General features: G+C 32.0%; 1 long non-coding RNA gene across 2 annotated transcripts; it reads left to right on the top strand.

Moving 5' to 3' along the window:
• Positions 1-4,635: 4,635 nt before the first annotated feature.
• Positions 4,636-7,258, top strand: LOC129290160 (uncharacterized). 2 transcript variants are annotated; one of them, XR_008588267.1, is made up of 4 exons: positions 4,636-4,777; positions 4,873-5,023; positions 5,874-5,945; positions 6,934-7,258. It is a non-coding gene; the product is annotated as an uncharacterized LOC129290160 (long non-coding RNA). The 2 variants fall into 2 exon arrangements; XR_008588266.1 differs by having other exon boundaries at positions 4,642-5,023.
• The last annotated feature ends 346 nt before the right edge of the window (positions 7,259-7,604 follow it).

The raw sequence follows: 7,604 nt of genomic DNA, 5'->3' as shown, positions 1-7,604 counted from the left end.
AATAGCAGGATCAGAGATCTCGCATTCGGAGCCATATCTTGCCTTCTGATGAGCTGATGCAGCATGTTCACACCGCACAACTTTTTTATATGACTATAATTCATGAGTTAATTCATTCAGTCCGAATAAGGAATATGTATTATAGTGAGATTAATGACTTATTATTACATTCATAGAAAAATTTTTACTAGTATTAATTATTAAAGATATGCAATTAATGGGCTTAAAGAGTGGTACTCCATCTTCTATGCATTTATCTAAAAATAGGGTTTCTTATTCAATTATTAAATATAGGTTTCAGTCCTCCACATATTTAGCCGTAGAATGACAAGCAAAAATTTAGAGTACAATACCCCATCATATTTTTATGTATGTTCATTATTTTTTTTCTCTCTATCCTCCTTCCAATACATTGTATATGCGCTTATAGTTGATATAAATGCAAAATGCATCTTCGACATAATAAAAAAGAGTAATAATGGGGGTTTGGTCTAGTGGAAGAGAGAAATGCCTTATAAAATGTAGCAAACCAAAATTCAAATTTTGATGGGAGATATACCTACATTTAACATAATGCTCAATTGTACACGTGCTTTGGATAAAATTGTCTCAAATAGTAGGACACTTGTGCACAATAAAAAATTAAGAAATAATAAATAGGAGTATGTATGCTAAAATGTCTAGGTAATTGTGATTGATATTTGCAATTGTGAAATAATTGTTCTGTTACATCTAAAGTATTGCAGCCTACTTCTGTAAAGAAAAAGATTTCAACGTTAGTTTTTAACCACACTCTCCATTATACCAATTAACCTAACATAAGTGGCATTATGTAAATAATTTTCAACTATTTTAGTCTAGGAAATGTACTTGATTAGTAATTTAGCATTGATATGTGAATTTTTAATCAAAGCAATATGAGTTAAGATTTGTCCTGATTGTATCATTTTCTCCCTCCATCCTAGTATTCACCCTCCCCCTTCATCAAAGGTAACCCCAAGATGTCCTTGGTGAAATGGAGGGTAGGATCCTCTCGAGCCTATTTCTCAAGATAGGGTATGCTGTGGTAAGACATTTCAGACGAGCCTTCCCAATGATTGAATTCTTAAAGATTTGGCACAACGCGCATCCCCAAAGTTCAATCCCATGACCTCTCCTACTTAACAAAAAAGTGAGCAACATTGGTACCACATAGTTTATAAGACATATGTTGATAAAATTAAACATATCAACCTTAAGATATTCCCTCATATCCTAGTTATGAGGTATAAAGAATATTTTTCCCCTAATTATAAGGCTGTCTATAATAACCCAAAATTTTATTAAATATATATATATATAATATGATTAAGTATTCTGATTACATCATCATCATCATTTTCAATAGTTAAAAAAATTAATTAATTAATTAATTAATTGATATTAAGGTATTGTGATTTTATTTCTATTAATTTTTGGTACAGATATATCAAAAGAGAATGTTGGTTTAGTTTAATTGTGGCAATTTTTCCACTAAGCCCTCGGTTTTGAATCTCTTTTATGCCAAATAGAAGTTCTACTTATTTTACTCTTGTCTTTTGTGAAGTTATAATTTTTCCCCTATACATTTTCTTTTTAAAAAAAATAAATAAAAAAAATAAAAAAAAAAACAAAAATACAATCAATATGGAGAGATAAAAAACGCACAGCTCCTCTGCTTTCCATTGCTCATTTTCGAAAGCTCTAGAGTCAGCTAGGAGCCTCCTCCGCCTCTTGTCCATCCCTTATGATTGACAGACGGCGACCGTGAATGAGGAACTTTCCTCTCCTCTTCTGTCGTGCTGCTGTGTTAGAGCGGAGTTCTTCACCATCTCCCCTTATTTTTGCGTCATAGATCACTCAACCTAGCTAGTCATCGAGCTCGTCTGTCCATGGCCGTCGCTGCTAGAGTAGTCATTCGTTCGTCGACACAAAGGAGTTTTCGGTGAGTGTTTGGCCGCCTTCCGTTGGCTACTTTGGCATCTTCACTAGAACTGAAATTTCTGTGCTTTCCCCTGTTCGGTGCCGTTAGCTTCTTCTCTCTCCTTCCTTTAGGTGTGGTTAATGATCAGATGTGAGGCATTTCAGTTCTCCTCTTCCTTGTTGTTTGTGCATGCAATTGTTGGTTGAGATTGTGGAATTTCTCCTCCTTCCTTCTTTGCTGCCGAGAGGGATGTGGATGAAGATTTAATTTTATTTCAGCATTAAAATTGATTTATGTTGAAGGAGAAGCTTGGTCATTGGAAGAAAAAAATTTAATGAAATGGTTGTGATTTTTCCTTGTCCAACTGTTGTGTATGATTGCGTAGAGAGGGGGAGTGGATTAATCTGAAATTCAAAGCTTAGTTAAACATTTTCACTAAGCAATTCTGGTATGGCTGCTTGGGTAATGGTTAATGGAGATGAGTGTGAATTTAGGTTTTACCCTTGAAGTTAAAAGCTGATTTTTCTGTTGAAAACGTGGGATTTGAGGAGCTTTGTATTAAAATGTGTTAGGGAAGTCTTGCTTGTTCATGTACTTTCTGGAAATTGCGATAACTCTTATGAAGCATATTTGGTTTGGATTTAATATTTGTGAGTTTAATTGAGTATTAGCGAATGATTTGTCAAAGACAGAGCTAGTGTGTTATTAGATGAATTTTTTGAGTTATATGGTTGATATATTAGGAAGTGAGTATGTAAAATATTGAAGAAATTGAGAATTGGTTGATTAAATTTTAATGATTTAGAACATGATTGATTATGATATTGTAAATATTGGAAGATAATTTATTTGGTTGGAGTAACACTGTTAAATTATTCTTGATTTCGAATAGGGTGCTTAGAGGAAGGGAAATTTGAATAAAACACTAAGAAATAAATTCTAGTACTTGGACATACTAAAAGTAAGTGGATAACATCCCAGTATATTTATTAACAAATTTCTTTTCATTGAAATATTATTTTTCTCAAATATATTCATGTACTATTTCAAATGTTTAATATTTTGATAATTATATTGCTTTAAACTCTTGCAATTGTAATTTGTATAGTAAAAAGTAATGGAATATAATATTTCTACATATTCATTGTGAAATATACTTTGAAGGCTAATGAAAAGTTTTCCTAGCTCAAATAGTAAAATTTTTTATTTTATATATATATATATATATATATTTGATAAAAGCAAATGTGGAATTGGTGAAGAATTTTATATTGAAAAGAATTAGCTAGTTTGATGCGCCTTGGTAAATGATTAGCTAGTTTGATTTTCGTGAGTTTTGTTCTTACGTTTGTTATTCGTGGGCTTTGTACCCGCATTTGATTTCATGGCTTTAGTTGCGTTTAGTTATTGACTCTTGTGGACTGTGTGTTTAAGTTTGTTTTATGGCTTTAGCCGCGTTTGGTTATTTACCTTCGTGGACTGTGTGTTCACGTTTGTTACCTGTTTTGCAAAGTCTTCAGATTTAATTGATTTGGGACTATATATATATTTATATAAACTTTACCAATTTAAACAGTGAATGTCACTATTTTATTTACTTAATTTATTCTATTTTACAAGATCAAGTGCTAAAGTTTTGTTATTGTAAATTTACTTGTTCAATATTTTTGAAACTATATAGAATCTCTTAATCTTCAAATTCAATCTTGATATTATATTGATGTTCTCTTTTAATTGTGCAGCAATTTACTTGTGAATTTAATTATCTTGATTTTTATAAATTTTATTATTGGGATGTTATTCATTAGAAAAATATTTTTGGTCTTAAATAATGTAACCGGCTTGTAGTTCTTGAGGATCATTGAGAGGCTCATTGTTGAATTGACTAGAAGATCTTTTGATAATATCTTCTTTTTTATGTAAATATTTAATTATGCGTTATTTTGAAATTATGTTTTAGGCATTCCACGATAACTATAGATAAGATCTTGATCTGTAATTTATATTGTGTGGCTGTGTGACGGAGCAAAGCTCCATATTTTGATTTGGTTTTGTAAAGGGTTGTTGTGGAGATTTTTGGGAAGTCCCAATTATAGGGAAGGTTTTGCCAAAATTTTTACAAAAAGTTTAGGAATCTTTTGTTTATATATGAAAATGTTATAATGATTTCCCATCCTATTTCAAATGAATTAAAATATTATATTGAAGTTTTCTTGATTAAGGCATAAAGGATATATATTTGTACATATATCTCTTGTGGGTCACGTCTCATTTTTGGGGCTTGACAATGTCATTGATTTTTTTTTTAATCACAAAGTTTTCTTTTTATTCTCATCAGATAGTGGTGTGAGAGACAGTGTAATTATAGTCTTTATAAACTCTCAATTTATAAGATATTTTGTAATAACCCAGGAATTTAAAAAAAAATAAAATAAATATATATGTTTTATTTAGTTGTAGTTATATTAATTTTGGTGCAATTATGACAAGAGGAAGGGTTGGTATAGTGGAAGAGTGCATGTGATTTATATATGGGATCCAAAGTTCGAACCTGCTGAAGCATTTAGGAGCTATTCTTTTTAATTTTCTTTATTTTTAGCCTCTAAGTTACCAAAATGCCCTCAGCCTATCAGATATAATTTCTTTTTTCTTCTTCCTCTTTGCTGAATCGTGTTGGGCATCAGAGAGAGAGAGGGAAAGAAAAATCTGGAAGTTGCGTGCGACCTCTGTACCTTCTGCCATTCTCGACCTCTGATCTTCTTCTTCTTCGTTCCTTGTCACCGCCGACGAGGCAGACGAGTTGCCGTGAGGTCGCTGTCGCTGTGCGATGCCCAGGTTCTTGCTCGTTCTTCTCTGTCTCTGTTTGTCTTCTCCACTGTTGCTCTATTTTCGCTGTTCTCATGCGCGTCGTTGGTGTGCGTGAGAGTCAGGTTGCCAGCGCTGCAAACGTGGGCTATGATCGTCCACTGTTAGCAGTTCTAGTCATGAATCCATAGTTCTTCACTCTGCCGTCGATCTCTGTGCTTCTCTTCACTGTTTATGCTGTTGAAGTTTCTTCTTCTTCCTTCATCCTTCCCATTCGTAAGTGATAAATGAATGAAGGGTTGGTGTGATGCTATGGGAGAATTGATTCTTGGGTAGGAGGCTAGTTTAATGTTGTTATTTTGTTCCCCTGTTCAGCTGTGGTTGCATTTTCTTCTTCCCATTTGTGTTACGTTGGTGCATCTAAAGGGAGCAACTTTGATTTTTTTTTCTTTTCTTTATGGAATCTGTGAGTGTGAGAGGTTATAGAGTTGAATGGAAAATTTTTCTTTTGTGTTTTGTTGATACTCATGGCTATTTGTTCAAATATGAAGGGGAGGCTTGAATCAAAAAAAAAAACAGAGAGAGAGAAAGGAAAAGGATGATGTAGATTTGAGATTTAATTGAATTTGATCTAATTATTGGCTATAATACTGACCTTATGAAATCTTTGAAAGTGAAATTGATGAGGAAGAAGGTGGTATTTGTTTAAGTTATAATGCTCATAAAGTGTTTGATTAAATGCCCATGAGGGGACTTTTGTTTGAAATTATAATTATTAAAAATTTCATTAAATTACTTGGAAGACATAATTGGTTGGAATGCTATTATCTTATGAACTTAGTTTGAAATTTACAAAAGAAAATATTTGATTGGGTATTTTTCTATAATTTTGTTGGATCTCGTAAGAAACATGAATTGGCTTGGGTATTGCTCATTTGTGAATTTGAATCAAACATTGTGAAGAAATTTATTGAGAGATTAAGTGAATTCTTGAAAGTTTTATGGTTATTAATTTATAAAATATAGTGTTGCCTTATGATTTAATCTTAGAATCGAATGAGAACTGGAAAGAAATCTTTGTAATTATAGGAATTTAATTAAATTGCATTATCTTATATTCTTATAGGGGGTTTGGAAGAAGAAGATTTTGATAGGAACTAAAAGGGAGAAAATCTTTGAAAATTTGGGAATACCACAGGTAAGTGGATAACGTCCCAATCAATATATATTGAAAATATTTCCTTTTCAAAAGATCGCTTTTAATAATTTATGGATATTTATAAATTTCTCTTGCTTTAGCTACTTTGTTTATTAAATTGCTCTGCTTCTTAAAGTCATGACTTATACTTTTTATATTGATGAAAATGCTTTCTTAAATTCTAGTAGTGCTTTATTTGATAAAGCTAATTAAAAAAAAATTTGTGACCAGTTTATGAGATATTAATTGTGAATTTTATATTTAGAATTATAGGTGCTCTTATATGTTTCATGCGAGTTAGATTTTTAAAAGAGAAATAGTATTTTGAAAGTGATGATTTTCTCGCATGTCTGAAAGTGAATTTAAAAGGGGACTGTATACAGAACGCTGGTTGCTAACGGCAGTTTCGTTAGCCCTTGGCGCGCCATGGTCAAATACTAGCTAGTTTGGATTTCGTGAGCTTTGTTCTCACGTCTGTTATTCGTGGGTCTTGTACCTGCGTCTGTTTCGTGGCTTTGACCACGTCTGGTTAGTTACCCTCGTGGACTATGTGTCCACGTCTGTTTCGTGGCTTCGGCTACGTCTGGTTATTTACCCCTGTGGACTTTGTGTCCATGTTTGTTTTCGTGGCATAAGCCGCGTTTGGTGATTTATTCTTGTGGACTGTGTGTCCACATTTGTTACTTGTTCTGATAAGTCCCTATACTTATGAGTTTTTAAATTTTTATGGATCTATTTTCATTGGTTTTGATTAATGACATGTTTACAATTAGTTATTGCAATTATTTGCTTTATTAAAGTTAAATGATAATGACATTTGATAAGATACTTTAATGAATTATGATTTTATTTAAAGTTACATAGGATCCTTTTATTCCGAATTTATTTAAATCTTCATGGAGATTATTATGTTTTAATTTTCCTTTTATTCATGTTTAATTAGTTATTATTGGGACGTTATTCACTGGAAAATAATTGTTGGTCTCAGATAGTGTAGCTGACGCTGAAACATCTACTGAACATTGAGGAGTTTGTGATTGATTAGAAGCGGAGGAGCTAAGGGTTAAACTTTCTCTTGACGTAAAGTTTTAATTATGAAATTTTATTTTGTAAACTTATTGTTAGGTGCTCCACATAGTCTGTGGTCAGGTTGTTTATGTGGTTATATATTTTGTCTATTGGCTGGAAGGAGCTCTACTCCTGATTGGCTTGATATTTTTGGTTGAAATATTGTTTTGTAGAATTTTCGAGAGATCTTATTTACAGAGGAGATTCTGTCGAAATTTCTACAAAAATATTGAGACTTTTATTACTACCAAAAATGTTTATGTATGTTCTAATTCAAACTAAAATATAATTATCTTTTAGTTATGAAAAGGTTATCCAAATCTTAGGTTTAAGGGATGTGTGATGGATCACATCCTTTGTCGGTCACCCTCTATTTTTGGGGTGTGACATATTCATTTTTAGAAAAATACATATATTAATGAAGTTTATTAAACATATTTTACCCAAACTTCTTTCATTTCCTCCCATTCCATGAAATGGTGGTGGGCGTGGTTTTCTTTCTATCAATATATTAACATCTAAAATTTCATGTCAATTGAGCACATTCTTCTTATATTTTAATATATTTTTGGCATAATTGTATATATTGTG

Source organism: Prosopis cineraria, unplaced genomic scaffold, assembly GCF_029017545.1.
Source record: "Prosopis cineraria cultivar Desert tree isolate PC_DT_omini unplaced genomic scaffold, ASM2901754v1 PC13, whole genome shotgun sequence".
Classification (NCBI taxonomy): Eukaryota; Viridiplantae; Streptophyta; class Magnoliopsida; order Fabales; family Fabaceae; genus Prosopis; species Prosopis cineraria.
This window is presented reverse-complemented; position numbering and strand designations above follow the sequence as displayed.